We start from the raw sequence: 15,744 nt of genomic DNA, 5'->3' as shown, positions 1-15,744 counted from the left end.
TACAAGTTGTGGGAGTTAGGGAGGGCACCTCTCACAATTCTTATTCCACAGCACATGCATAAAGCCCCAGTGGTGCAATAACAAACAAAACAATACAAAAAGCAAAAGGAATGCCAATCAGGAAAGAAGAAATGGTGTGTTTCTCCTGCGACAGATCCCAGACAGAGAAATCCAACACAACTAAACCTTCAAAAAGTTTTTTGGTTGAGCAGCTAAGAAGTAAGTTGCCAAGTTCTTAGAATTCAAAGCTAATACATAAAAGAAAATGTTTTCAGGGGCTAGAGAGATGGCTCAGTAGTTACAAACTTGGTGCTCATCCAGAGGACCCAACATTGGTTCCCAGCACCTATGTTGAGTGACTGACAACCACCTGTAACTCCAGCTCCAAAGTGTCTGATGCTCTCTTCTGGCTTCCACAGGCACTGCACTCACACACAAACAGTTGAAAAGAAAAATAAGTCTTTTTTTTTAAGTAATTATTTTTAAAATATCAGCAAGGTACACCTGGAGTTTGCTGTTTTAAAATGTCATTCATTAAACTGCTAAAAACTGAAGTTATTCAGTAAAAATGCATCAAATATTCATAAGATCTGAATGTTAAATAAAAACATCCAACACTCGAAAGAAATCAAAGTAAATCTAAATAAATGGAGTTTCTAATCAAGGTGAGAGACTCAATACTGTTAACATAATTTACTCCTGATCTTACTAATAGAGTCAATGAAATTATAAGTAGAATCCAGAAACACATATTATTGGTATTGAGAAACTGAGCACAAAGTTGACATGGAAATGCAAGAGACTTAATGGAGCCAAATAATACTGTAGAGCAGCAAACCCGAGGAGTCTCCCTGGCTGACTTAAACTGCACTGTCCAGCTGGAGCAATCAAGCCAAAATGTGTTGCTGAAGGAGGAGACTGCTACTCAGAAGAACACTGTGCAGTGCTCCAAAGTGGACAAAGCCAGCTGATGCTTCCAAGACCACTCTGCAAGTCAAGAAGGGGGGTGGGGGGTTAAAGAAATCATGTTGGCACAATAGATGAAAATCTGCCAAACAAAGCAATGAGCCACAGATCTGACACCTCTCATGAATGTCAACCCAAAATGAATTGTACACCTAAAGGTAATAATTAAACCATAGACAAGTAAACAAAATAAAAAGTCCAGGCAACATTGGATTTATCAATACAAAATATTTTGGATCAAACACCAAAATCATGACAAAAGAAAGGAAAAAATTCTGGGTTGGACTTTCTTTTTTTCTTTGAAAATGACTAATAAAAGAATGAAAAGACAAGACTGAGAAGAAATGCTAGAAAACACGTATCTGATAAAGAACCAATTTCCAAAGATATACTAAAAATACAAGAAGAAAGATTTTATTTTGTTTGCCATTGTGTGTGTGTGTGTGTGTGTGTGTGTGTGTGTGTGTGTGTGTGTGTTACCCTCAGAGGCCAGAAGAGGGCATCAGGTTCTCTGCAGCTGGAGTTACAGGTCATTGTGAGCTACCCAACCTGAGCTCTGAGAATGGAACTCCAGTTTTTTATAAGAGCAACAGTTTTCTTAACCTCTGAGCCATCTCTCCAGCCACAGAAGCCTATTTTAAAATGGATTGCCTCATCAAGGAAGATACTCATGGAAAATAAGGAGGGTAAAAATTATGCTGGATAGATAAACTATTACAGAATTTTAGATTAAAACAGTAATTAGATATTGTACTGAAACTCTTGTAAAAGCTAACAAAAAAAATGGCAGTCCAAAATGCTAGTGTGGATAAAGAGAGGCCTGAATGTGCCTCTACTAATCTAATGTTAGGGTAAGGAGTTACGTAGCCACTCTGGAAAACAGCTTCCCAGTTCCTTCCAAGCTAAATGTAGTTTTACCACATAATCAAACAGTTTGTCTGCTTTGAAAAGATAATTCCACACAAATCTGCACAGGACTGCCTGGAGCAGCTCTATTCAGGATCACCCAGACTAGAAACAGTCATAACGGCAAAGGACAAAAAAAAAAAAAAAAAAAAAATGCTAGACATGCATAACAAAATGTTATTCCAGGAAAAAAATAAAAAGGCATGTGACCAAGCTGGAAACCGGGTAAGTCTTGAATACGCACTGCTGAGTGACAGAACTTCCCAAAAGCCACATTCTGTGCCTCAAATTACATGACATTTCACAGAAGACTAAACTATAATGAGAGGAAAATGGTGACTTTGGTTGTTCCGGAAAGAGGGTTAAACACAGCAAGCCCTTTTAGGGGGTGAGCTGTGTAAGATTCAGTGTTGACTGATAGATGGCATTACATGATCCCCAAAAATGGCAGCAGCAGCAAGTCTCAATGTGCTCATGTTATGTTTCATAATGATTTATTTTTATTACTTTTTAATTATTTGTGTGTGTTTCGTATGTGCACATGTGTATGGGTGTTGTATGGACCTCCTAGAGCTGGAATTATAGGCATTTGTGAGCCACCAAAGGTTGGTGCTCAACATCAAACTTGGTCTTTTGTAAGAGCAGCAAGTGACCTTAACCATTGAGCCTCTTCAGTCCCTGCTCGCAAAGACACATTATAGATGATTCTGTGGTTTAGGTACAGTTGTCCCTCAAGAAACTTAGCCTCCAGAACAAGATTATTGAGAGAGAGATAAGACTTGGTGGGAGGTGACTGGATCATTGGGGTACTTCCTTGTGTATACCTCAGTGTTAATCCAGAGATGCTGGCTTGGGTCTTGAGTGGGCTGTAATAAATCCTAGCAGACTCGGTTTCTCATGTTCACGGGCTCCTGCTGCAGATGCCTGCCCCCCACTCTGTGTATCCATCTATGCCATGAGCAGGATGAGGCCCTCACTATTAGCTGAGCAGACCCTGAGGCCATGTTCTAGGACCTCCGATATGCAGAGCTAAAATCCACCTCAACTTTATAAGTTACTGGTATCATGGTATCATGGTATCATGGTATCATGGTATCATGGTATCATGGTATCGTCATCCTTACTGTTGCCACTATGTCTGAACATCTGTCTGTGGTCAGGTCCTCCCACTGTGTCAATCTTCAGCTCCTGTTTCTCGTTGCCCTCCATTATGGCTTTAGCAAACTGTCTTGTGTAAAGATTTTACCATCATGTATGGTGTGACTAGAAAGTATTTTTCAGCTGTAATGCTGTGTCTAGTACTGGTACTGGCACCTGTTATGTGCATTCTTTCTAGATTGGAGTCTCCCTGGTGCTGTCCATGTAAATGAAGTATCTGGACATAAGTCACCTAGGCAAGAAGAGCAAGAAGCAACAGGATTCCATTTACTCTATGAAGAGTCAAGTGGATGATGCTGGTAATAGTATTTTTTCGTATCACCTATACTTTTCAATTCTGCCTGAGTGACCGGTGAGGCCTTATTCTCAGTCCCCCATCACACTAGCTGCCTGTGGTTGCATGACAATAATATAACTTTTGATGACTTCTGAGAAGCATATTATTGGCTTCATCACAATACTCTAGAGCTTGCAAATGTCATGTGATGGTGTGATTCTGGCTACCAAATTTCTGCAGTGGCAAATCAGACAATTTTAGTGCATAATAACACATGGACTAAGAAAAAAATATTCTATGAAATTTGAGGAAGCTTGATGCCAGCTGTGTATTTGATATTTTGGAGGCCTCACTGAGTATTGCTTTGACGATACCAACAAGTTTCTTTGGCTGGTCTGGATTAGAGGAAGCACAGACACAGTAAGACATATTAGGTGGTGGTGGGGTGGGAGCAGCACTCCTTTAATCTTAGGACTCAGCAGGCAGGCAGATTTCTGAGTTCAAGGCCAGTCTGGTCTAAAGAGAGAGCTCTAGAACAGCCAAGGCTTCACATAGAAACCCTGTTTCAAAAAAAACCAAAACCAAACCCCCCAAAACAAAAGAAAGAAGAAGACATATTAAGGAGAATGACCAGCATGTTCCAACGGGGGAGTTTCCTGTGGGCCTTGGGGCTCTCTTGTGTTTCTCAACTATCTTTTGTACAAAGTGGGTTGCTCTAGCTTTGGGCAGTTCTACACAGAAGCCAAGCATCTGCCAGGCTTTGACCATGTCTGAAATACTGAGATCATTAATAAAGATCTCTGTGCTTGATGTTAGATGAAGCACAGAACGCTGGCTGGCCAGGATCTATGAGGGAAAGGCCCTGGATAATCAAGGCCTACCAAGAACATCGATGTGGCATTGATATCCGATTCACTGGGTACTGAGCACATCATGTTGAGGCTTGTTTTTTTATTGTTTTTCTAGTGCAATTTATAAAAACAGAGGGAGATGGGGTTAGAATAGTCTGGAAATTTACCCTAGTTGATGAATTGGACCAACTGAAATGATTTTGAGTAGGTTATTAAATAAAATGTAATGGCCTCACTTTAGTTAAATAGAGGTGGGGGGATTGAAGTGCCCCATTTACTAATTGTTCAGTAGAGAAACACAAATACCAGCTCAGTTCCTTATGAAGATCACCATCAATGACAGGCATGCTGATAGCATATATATATATATATATATACATACTTCCTTGTTCTAACTCCCAAGAACTCACAACTCCAGTCTTTTCCAACTGAGAAAGAGTCTACAAAGAACCTCTAAGTATTCCTCAATGGTGTCAAGATCAGAAACAGAAAAGATACTTGAGAATGGCCACAGCTTATGGGAGCGTAGGGGAATGGTGCTTTGATAAGATGTGGTATATTTGATGGGAATTCGGTGTAGAAAAAAGTCATTACCTTAAAAAGGGAAAGAAAGTCTGAGTATCTTGTAGATCAATACTAGTGTGCTGATGTAAGTTCATTAAACAAGAAAATGTACCAGAGCAATGTGGGATGTTAATACCAGAGAAAATAGGATGGGCTCGCTCCCTGATGTCTTCAGATTTTTGCTGAAAAATCCAAATTTGTCCTAAATGTAGAGTTGTTAGAAGGGTAAAAGACAAACCAAAAACTAAAAACCAAACAGAAGAAGGAGGAAGAGGAGGAAGAGGAGGGGAGAGAGAGTGAGAGAGAAAGAGAAAAGAAAGAACAAACTATTAATACTGGCAAGCTACTAGAAGCATATTTTTAAAAATAAGAAACACATGTAGCCATGAAAACCACAAACAATAAAGAAAGAGATGGGGCAGGGGGTCAGCCAGCTGGTTTGTTAGTCAAGGACACTTGCTCCAAGCCTGAAAACATGGTTTTTCCCCCACAGAGTGGAGAAAACCAATTCTCAAAAGTTGTTCTTTGTCTGCCATATGTACACTATGGCATACATAAACACACACACTCTCTTTCTTTTCCTCGACTCTCAATAAAAAAAATGCAACTTTCAGGAGAGGACAAAGGCTCTAGGAGAAATGGGGCCAAGCACCCACAGGAAGAGGTTCAGCAGTAGATACTGAGAAGCTGTAGGAGATGAAACAGTTTGTAACTAAACACCAGTCCACGTAGAATACACGAAAAAACAAACAGCACAGAAGCTACAGCGTTCAGGGTATAATGGCACAAACGTGGTGTCACAGAAATGCCATGTCACCTTTCCCTGAAAGAGGATACTCACAGACAAAAGAAATGGCCTGTCTAAGTTAAGTTTGGTGAAGCACTAGGTTTATTGAAGTTACCTGTAGAGAGCACAGTGACATGGCAGTTGCATCACCAAAAAGCATACAAGTGAGTACTCACAAAACACACATCACCAGTGTTCCCCGCCCCTTTGCACAGCACAGTCAGTTCCACTGAAGTCTCCTCTCTCCAGGAACAGTTTACTACTTATATGGTCTTAAGAAGGGGTGAGGTCTCATGTGTCTTCTGAGTTTCCTGAGCTTCTTGAATCTCATAGTTCTCTCCATAAAGGAATGCTTCAATCTAGAGGAAACAATTTTACAAAACAATAACAATACTACTACTAATAATAATAATAATGAAGAGTGGCCTAGTTTCATTTTTTTGCTGTGATAAAAACACCTTGATCTAAAAGCTACCAGGGAAGCAAAGGTTTATTTAGCTTACAATTCCAGGTTATAGTCAATCATTGCTGGGAAGTCAAGGCCAGAACTTAGAGCCCCACATCCACAGTCAAGAGCAGAGAGAGACGAAGTTGTGGATCCTTCTTTGTTTGCTCCTGTTTTTATATAGTTTAGACCCCTGCATAGAGAGTGATGCTGCCCACAATTGGCTATGTCTTCCTATTTTAATTAAGAAGCAACACAATGCCTCATAGACATGTCCAAAAGCAAACTTAATAATTTCTCGATTGAGACTGGTGGTTAGGTTGTGTCAAGTTGACAGTCAAAACTTATTAGCACAGAGATGGAAAGTGGTAACAAAAAGAGGGGTTGTTACAGAAAGCAGCAAAGGAAATAAGCCAGAAGCACGTGGCTCTTTGAAGAGGAAAATCAAACAATGAAATAAAAACATACCCGAGTAAAACTTTCCTCAAATAAAAAAATTTAAATTCCTATACTGAAAAGAAATACCTATAATACATTTAAAATCATCCCATGATAATTAATAACAAGTTAAATGCCTTATAATTATTAAAGGTTTAAAATGGGGAATGAATCCTTTGGGCTACAGGTGAAGAACATAAATTACTTTGTAGCAGAAAGCTAAGCAGCATCAGACGGCAACACTGACTACCAAAAAACATGAGCTGTAGTAATCAGAGTTCTCTAGAGTAACAGAACTTATAGAATGAATATATGTATGTGTGTATATATATACAAATATGTATAGAGATTTATTAGAATTTTCATTGGATTTTTTCATTTATTAGACTGAAGTCCAGCTAATCTAGAAATTGCTCAGTCTATGAGCCTGCCTCAGCTCATCTTCGGTAGATGCTAGAATCCCAAAGAAGTAAGCTCTAATGCAGGAAAGGAATGGATGTGCCAGTAACAAGCTGGGAAGCTGGCAAAGAGCAAGAGCTTCCTTCTTCCATGTCCTAATATAGGGTTCCAGCAGAAGGTGTGGCCCAGGTTAAAGGTGTGTCTTCCCACCTTAAGATTCGGATTCCAAGTGGATCCTTCTAATACTTCACATTGGGCAAAAATCCCTCACTGATGTGCTCTCCATTTTTAGGTTTTAGTTCATTTCAGATGTAGTCAAATTGACAACCAAGAATAGCCATCACATGAGCCAAATGCAAAATAGAGATGGGAAGAATATCCACGCTCTACATTTCCTACCCAGACAAGCTGTCCGTTAACAGTGAGAGGTAGCAGCAAAGGGCTTCAAGTGAGGAAATTAGAGCAAGAAAGGAGGTGAGGGGAACCATGGAGACACAGAGTAGGCCAGCTCTTTTCTTTTCATCATCTGGATTTATCATTAGGAACATGAGATCCAGGATCTGTAATGAAGCTACTTAGAGACATGATCCAAAGTTGCAGGTAACTCTAGCTTTGCCATTTTGCAATCAGGAAAAATGATTCATCACATGCAGGCTGCCAAGAATGCAGCCAGAGGCTTAGGGATTGTGGAATTAGGATTCCTGAAAAACCTAAGCTGACATCAACATGTTTTAGGATTCAAAAGAAGTTGTAAATGGTCCTTGATGTAAGTCATTTATTTTACTTATGCCACGTGCATCCAAAATCCAAATACATAACACACAAACTAAGCCATAGTCATAATAGCTTTCTAAGAATGAAGCATAATTATGAGTCTTGATCTTTAAAGAACATAACTGAAGTACCACAATGAAAAAAAAAATGTTCTGCCAGGATAAAGAAAATGTAGCTATAAGTGTCATTGATTATGTCAATCAATGTTTGTCAGTACACATTTTCAGGTTTATATTATCAGAAACATGATTTTTCTCCTGGACAGACCTTAAGCACATTGAGCAGTCTCACCCACTGTTGGTTGTACCATAGCTGGCTAAGATCCTGGACTGTATGAAGCAGAGAACATAAGTGGAACATGGGCATGGCCCCTCTGCTTCCTGACTATAAATGAAGTGTGATGGCACACTTGACTTGATCAACTGTGAGTCATAAGCAACTCCTCCTTCCTCGAGTCTCTTGTCTGCTGTCAGATGTCTTTCTGTATGCTGTGAATATGTGTTGCTATGACTGGTTGATAAATAAATAAAGCTTCATTAGCCTATGGCAGGGCAGGATGGAGCCAGGTGGGAAATCCAAGAGAGACAGTGAAAGGAGCACAGAAGGAACGCCAGACTACCATCCAAGGAGAAACATGTAATGGGATGCAGGCAGTGGATTAAGTTATAAGAGCTAGCTAGCAAGAAGCTTGAGCCATAGGCCATCCAGTTCATAATTACTATAAGCCTCTGAGTGATTATTTTATAGGCAGTTGCAGGGCCGTGGGGCCAGGTGGGACCAGAGAAACTTCTGGCTACACTTGTCAGGGTGTTTTACCACAGCAAGATGAGTAACCAAACAGAAGCCATCATTGTTTGCAACTTACTCTCTATGTCATTCTTGTCAAATGAAATAGTGATTTCTACCCACTATTCCAGGCCTTAAGAGACAGAACACTTGCATATCTTCCACTCTCATTGACATTTGTAACTGACTGTGAACAATCAATTAAGATAACTCACTACCTTTGGACCAGCCCTCATTGACATTTGTAAGGTGTTATATGAAATTACTCTTCTCATTAGTGTCTGACTTTGGAGACACTCTCCCTAGACACTTTTCCTCTTTGAATAAATTTCACATATAATTTTGAGTGACAAGAACTCTGAACCCTGTAAGCAAGTTCCCTCAAAGCCTGGTCCACACTTCCTGTCCTCATCCTTCAATGAAGCAGACACTCAGAAGTATAGTGTGTAATTGAGGACATTCAATTTAGATCATCTGTGCATTCAAGGAAGCCACATCAATGGAAAACAATTCCCTGCAATCAATGCACAGGCATGGAATTGCAAATTTCTTTTCCTCTGTCATTTATATGGTAAATACCCTCTTTAGAAATTCCTTATTAATGTGAAAATTCAGATTAGGTAGCATCTGTACCCTGACTTCTGGAACCTGGTCCTTATCACTTCTTTAGATCCATTTTTCAAAATGGGATACTGCAAGTAAATTATAATAATTGAGATATTGAGGCACTAGCCATCTTAATGATAGGTATTTTCCGAACTTGAGGCATAAAACATCTGGTTATATTTAAATCCTACAGTAGCTATTCCTGCTAATGCAATATATGTGGCTGCTTAAACAAATCCCCATTATGCTAAAACATATTACAGTTTCTGACAAACATTTAAAATGAGAATTATTTTCTAATAAGAAGTATAAAGAAAAAATTCAGGCACAAATCACAGAGATAAAATGACCACATCTGTTGACGGCCTGAATTAAATGATCATTTATACATGTATGTACATACATGTGTATCTATGTGTGTACATGTGTACATACATATACTTTTTTAGGCTTAATAACTGATCTTTGTATCTTATTTATTTTATTAAAACTACAGAGGGAGGGTCTGTAAGATAGTTCAGTTCATAAAGGCACCTGAATATGCAAGCCTGACAACCTGAGTTTGATACCCAGAATTCACTTAATGTTTGAAAAGACAACAAACTCCACCAAGTTGTCATCTGACCTCCAAATGGAGCTGCACCACGTCAGACATACCTACCCACCTGCATAATAGTAAATCAATATATAAGTTTTAACATCTTTAAATAGAACACAGGAATTATCTATCTTTGGTGGATAATGCCAAAAGGAAAAGGAATTTTATTATAACATTTTATTTTGAAAATAAATAATATTTACAATATTAGATTAGCATTGATGCTAGTTTGTTATTAATACTAACTTGAAAATTAAAAGTATCAACATTACTAATACTCTATACATATGTATAAATGTCTCTGTCTTTAACTAATGAATGTTTAGAATATGTTAGATGGAATGTGAGAACATTTGCTCCATCAGTGAGTTACATGAGAGTTTAATTCTTCAGACATTTGTGACTTGAAGGGTGACATTACAGTTGATGATTAGATGAGATTTCAGTTGGAGCTAAGTTCCCAGCAAAGACTGGACAAGCAGTGATCAGAAACCTCAGTCATAATCACTGCAATGAGAGGCCATGAATGCTCACCCTGACATTCAAATGAGTTGGTTGACTTTATGCAAATCAAGTGGAAAGTCAACTGGAACACAGTAGGTTGTCTGGTCAGCTCCAAGTTGGGGTAAACACTAGAGAAGAGGTGGGAAGAATTCTGTGCAGTAGGCAGAGGGTGTGGTCCTCAGGGGAGGGCTGGGCTGCTGGATGAGGTGGTCAGCCCTGTGCAGAGCAGTTCTGGACACCAGCCAGGCCTTTTGTCTCCTCTCCATTGCTGAAGTTAATGCAAATAAACCACGCAATCTCAAATACACAACTGTTCTTGTTGATTTTGTCTCATGTATCCCTGTAAGAAAGGAATGTTGAATGAAAGTCTTATTCATGATTTCTGAAAAAGCTGCTAGGAAATTATATTGGTTGGTGCCTTTTGTAGTCCCTGGCTCTGCATGGTCTTTCTCTGCCACCACACCATCTTCCCAGTGAGTTCAGCTCAAGGGAAGGTAGCCTTGTCCAGGTTTTCTCAGTATTTTGTTTTAACAATGTGTGTCTTCTACATGTTTTATTTTTCCTTTTTAAAGATTAAACAAATACTTTTAGGGAAAATAATGACATTTTTAAGACTCTTTGCACACTTAGTATATTCTGATTGTCCTACATTTATTGACCTAACCTACAGGAGATTTACAAAGCCATTTTTTACCAGACTTCTGCCTAAGTACTCTGCTTGGGAATTGATTTATTAGCCTTATTATAATACAGTTTGAAATCCTTAGATCTCAGGAGCAGAAGGCTCAGTCAGTAAAGTGTTTGCCTTGCATGTGTGAGGACTTGCTGTCTATCCTCAGAATCCGTGGAGGAAAAAAATGCCAGACAATGTGATGCTTGTTTGCAATCACTGCACTGGAGAGAGGGAGACATGAGGCTCCCTGAGGCTCACTGGCCAGCCAACATAACCTTCCTAGTAAGTCACATGTCAGTGAGAGACACTATCTCAAAAACAAAAATTAGTAACATATGAGGCCTGCCAGCCAAGTGTTTCCTCCAGTGTGTGTGTGTGTGTGTGTGTGTGTGTGTGTGTGTGTGCAAACACACACTCTCATATGTGTATACAGACATTCACACAGACACACACAGAAAGGTAGACATCATTGGATTCATCCTTGGATTACAGGTGAGATGATTGTCATGAAGAATGAACTGTAGAAGTTTCTCTAATCTATCATGCACCAGGGTCGTGCCAGACAATGCAAATAAATAGGTGTCCAAGCACACATGGCACCTTCATAGCCTTCACAAAATCACAACCCAAGTACAGTAAATTGAAAACAAGCACTGAGTGGGTGTTATTAAACAACTCACACTGGATTTACCCTGGGACATGGCTATACCACTCTCACATGTATAAAAGACTGTATCCTACCATAGAAATACCTGCACATTTACGTTCATTATTGCTCTACTCCCAAAAACTAGGAAATGGAAACAGCCTGTAATTCCAGAACGGATGAATGGTGAATAATATTGGGGGGCATATACACAATAGGATTTTATTAGGCAATAAAGAAAAATGAAACCACAAAGTTTGAGGGGAAAAAAGATGGAATTGAAAAAAAAAAACTATACTGAGATCGCATCTTAAGTTGTAACCACAAGGGGGTGGGGAAGAGAAAGGAGAGGGACTCTGAATGGCACCAGTCTTTTGAAACTTCAAAACCAGCCCACAGTAACACACTGCCTCTCACAAGGCCACACCTCCTAATCCTTCCCAAACAGTCCCACCAGCTGAGGACCAAGTAGTCAAACATGTGAGCCTCTGGAGGCCATTCTCATTCAGACCTCCACAGTTAGACCAGGGGATGTTCCCAGAGAACATCTATAAAAACGACCATAAAATTAAAACAAAAAGAATAATGCACTTATTGACAGGCTCCAAAGACTAAATGAGTTATCCCAGGGAATTTAAAGAACATGAGAACTAACAATGTATTGTGCACAACAAGCATTTAAAGCAAAAGGATCCCAAAGACTGAAAATAAAACCATGAAAACTCTCATTCAAGAAAAATATTAGCTAAAAGTGTCTAGCAGGACAGCATAATAAGGCTTAGTAAAGTGAAACTCTAAGGAATAAAAGTGAACTTGAAGAACTAGGAAAAAAGAACAAAGCAAGAATTTTAGCCACCATCAGCCTACACTCCTTTCAGAGTCCACTTCAGAGTGATTACTAAGAATATGAAATGAGAAGTGTGTTTACCACTAATTGTATTTGAAGTGTTTTTAAACACTCAGTCACATAAACTTGGAGACTACACAGATTAAAAAGCCATCAGACTTATAAAATACCCAAAGAAATTAGTAACTTCATGGTATTAGACATACATGGAACCCCAAGGCTATGAAGGACAGGGCAAGGATTCTTTTTTTAAGCACATGAGAAATATTTTCATAACCTCACTAGGATTTAGTCACAAGGGGAATGTCAATAAAGTTGACTAATTTGGGATCATAGTGATTCTATCATATTATTATAATGTGATAAAACTGGAAATTAATGAGAGACCAAATTTTAAATTTCCTGTATCTTTCAAAACTAAATAACATGCTGTTTCTGAAAGTCTTTGACAAAAAAAAAACACTCCAGTATTCAAATCTATTTGACACAGCTAAGGGAACACACGGAGATTTATAGCTTTAAATATATTGGTCAGGAACAAGAAAAATTTAAAATAACAAACTAAAACTTCAAGTTAAGAAGTTAGAAACATAATATCATCTTAGTCAAATCTCTCCACATTAGCATAATAAAATAGAAATTATAAATGAACTTTTTTTGTTGTTTTTTTGTTTTGTTTTGTTTTGTTTTTGGAGCTGAGGATTGAACCCGGGCCTTGCGCTTGCTAGGCAAGTGCTCCATCACTGAGCTAAATCCCCAACCCCAAATGAACTTGTTTTTAAAGTCTCCATAAACACAAAAACTAAAAGCTATTTGCATTAGCCAGGGTTCTCTAGATTAACAGGACTTATAGAATGTATCTATATGGATTTATTATATATGACATACACACACACACACACACACACACACACACACACACACACAGGGTTTATTAGAATGACTTACAGAGTGGCTATGAACAGAAAGTCAAGAATTCAGTAGTTGTTCAATTTATGAGGCTGGATGTCTTACCTGGTCTTCATTATACCCTGGAATCCCAAAGAAGTAGGCTCTAGTGCCAGGGAAGGAATGGACTTGCTGCAGGGTGAGAACAAGCAGGCAAAGAGCAAAAGCTTCCTTCTTCCATGTCATTAGAGGCCTCCAGCAGAGGGTGTGGCCCAGAATAGAGGTGGGTATTCCTGCTTCAAGAGTTGAATTAAAGGTATGTGTCTTCCCATCTCAAAGATCTGGATTAGAAGTAGATCTTCTCACTTTTGATTATGCAAAAATCTCTCACAGTTGTTTCCTCTATTTTGGGGTTTTACTTAATTCCAAATGTAGTCTAGTTGACAACCAAGGATAGCCATCACAAGTCCACACCTTGACAACTTGATACATAAATTATCTCCTTATGTCATGATTAATTTCCAAATGAAAACAATAACCAGGTCATAATAACACCTAAACATAATTTAACTATTCCATGTACAATCAGAAACATATTTAACCAGGTCATAATTACACCTAACATGATATGACTATCCCTCATACAACTGAGAACATATTGTAAATTTAGAATATGTGGCAAATATCCCTCAGGGGACAATCTTTTAGTATCTCAAAATTAAATATGATAACCTTTGATATTCTATTAATTGATGTTCCATCACATGATGAAGAAACTGAGGAAAGGAACACAAATATCTGTACAAATGCACTCTTAACAAAATACAACAGAAACACTCATGCCAATTATAATTCTCTTTTCTGTGACCGGTCACCTGGCCTTAACTGATATTTATAAGTACCTTCCTCTATTACCCATTCTGTATTTCCACCACCCTCAGCAAGCACCTCAGCAGGTATTAACTCTTTTCCTGGAAGAGTGACCCACATCTTCATTCCAGATGGGTCTATGCCCTTTGTAATCATGCCTGGATTAGGAGGTTGTAATTTCCCATTGGCCATGGTAGTGCCAAGAGATGTCCTAAAGCAGTGGTTCTAAACCTGTGGGTTGTAAATCCTTTGAGGATCCAATGATCTTTTCACAGGGGTCACCTAAGACCATCAGAAAACACAGATTGAAGTATTTATCTAATTATTCTTTTTAATTAAAAACTCAGGAATGAGATATCAGTAAGATCTTGAATGATCAGAGAAGTGACCAGTGACCTCCTCTCTCTCTCCTTCCTCAATTCAAAAAAGAAGTAAGAATCTTTCTAAGCCTTACCCTACTACTTCCTGTGTCTCTATATATCTCCTCAGTCCTCCAAAACCTCTATGGCTAATTTTGGTCAGCCAGTAGCTTAGCTAGCTCCACCCTCTGATTCAAAGTAAACTTTATTGGCAGTCTCAGGTGTGTTAGAATGTGAATAAATATCCCCAAACATTTCCCACTTTTTGTCTAAATAAAAAGGGAAAGTTGTAACTCTAACACAGTAAAACTATATACAATTAGAACAATTATCAGGAAAGAATTACATGTACAATGTCCATTCCATTTGTATTTGGCAAATTCACAGAAAATAATCCATTATCTATCTTATCTTGATGATTCTAAAGTTTTGAACCTAATTCACTTTCTATTCTAACCAAAACTATTTTTTAGACCTCAAAATATTTTCTTAGATAAACAATATATACTTTTATGTCTCTCAAACTTATACACTGTATACCTCTTTTGTGAGTTTCTTTTATGAATTTGGTAACAAGGAAAGTTGTAACTATAACTATTTAGTCTTCAACTCATCAGTGACCAGAGAAGGATATAATATTACCTGAGTAAACAGGAAGTGCAGAGCAAACAACTTCTAATACTACAGAAATGACTGACACAGCAGGCTGCCTAAACAGTCACCCAAGGCTCCTCTGCAGTGTTGGGGCATCCATCTTTGGCCTACAGGTCTAGCATATCTGACAGAATTTTTTGTGAAGCAGGAATTTTTTAAGGACTATCCTACCTTGTCTTGGCCAAGTTTAGCAGTAGCTTTCTTTTGTGTCTTTGTTCTGTTTAAAAAACATACTATGAGCAGTCAAGGCAAGGGAAATTTCTTGTCCAGTAGCTAATTTTGCCACAAAGAAAGCAAACTCCATATAAAGTTTCTTCAATGTCCATCATCCTTTTTTGAAGTACATAGGTGTTTCCAGGAGCAGACGTGTCTCATTGTCATGAAAATCCTTATGTTATTAAAACATCTTAAATGTCATTTCTGTAGGTCTCTGAAGTGTTTGAAAACCACTTATCTATATAAAAAAATATTTGTTTAACCTCAAAAACATACCAAACATGGCCACAGATTTGATTGTTCAATGACTAACTACTGACCTATATTTTTAACTATCCTAAATAGTTTGTAATAATAACTTTTAAGGACTAGAAATTTCCATACATTGTTAAGTGAGCTGCATAAGAACACTACCTTAGACAAAAGTAGAAATATATGTGCAGTATAACAAAAATAACCTTATATTTATATCAATATACAAAAATCCATATCATTGTAAATTATTTGAGATTAATAGTTGCTTTTTAGTTTA

The 15,744-nt window shown here is 38.2% G+C and overlaps 1 pseudogene; it reads left to right on the top strand.

The window, feature by feature from the left end:
* Positions 1-2,961: 2,961 nt before the first annotated feature.
* Positions 2,962-4,211, top strand: LOC118591194 (annotated as a pseudogene).
* The last annotated feature ends 11,533 nt before the right edge of the window (positions 4,212-15,744 follow it).

Source organism: Onychomys torridus, chromosome 9 (assembly GCF_903995425.1).
Source record: "Onychomys torridus chromosome 9, mOncTor1.1, whole genome shotgun sequence".
Taxonomy (NCBI): domain Eukaryota; kingdom Metazoa; phylum Chordata; class Mammalia; order Rodentia; family Cricetidae; genus Onychomys; species Onychomys torridus.
This window is presented reverse-complemented; position numbering and strand designations above follow the sequence as displayed.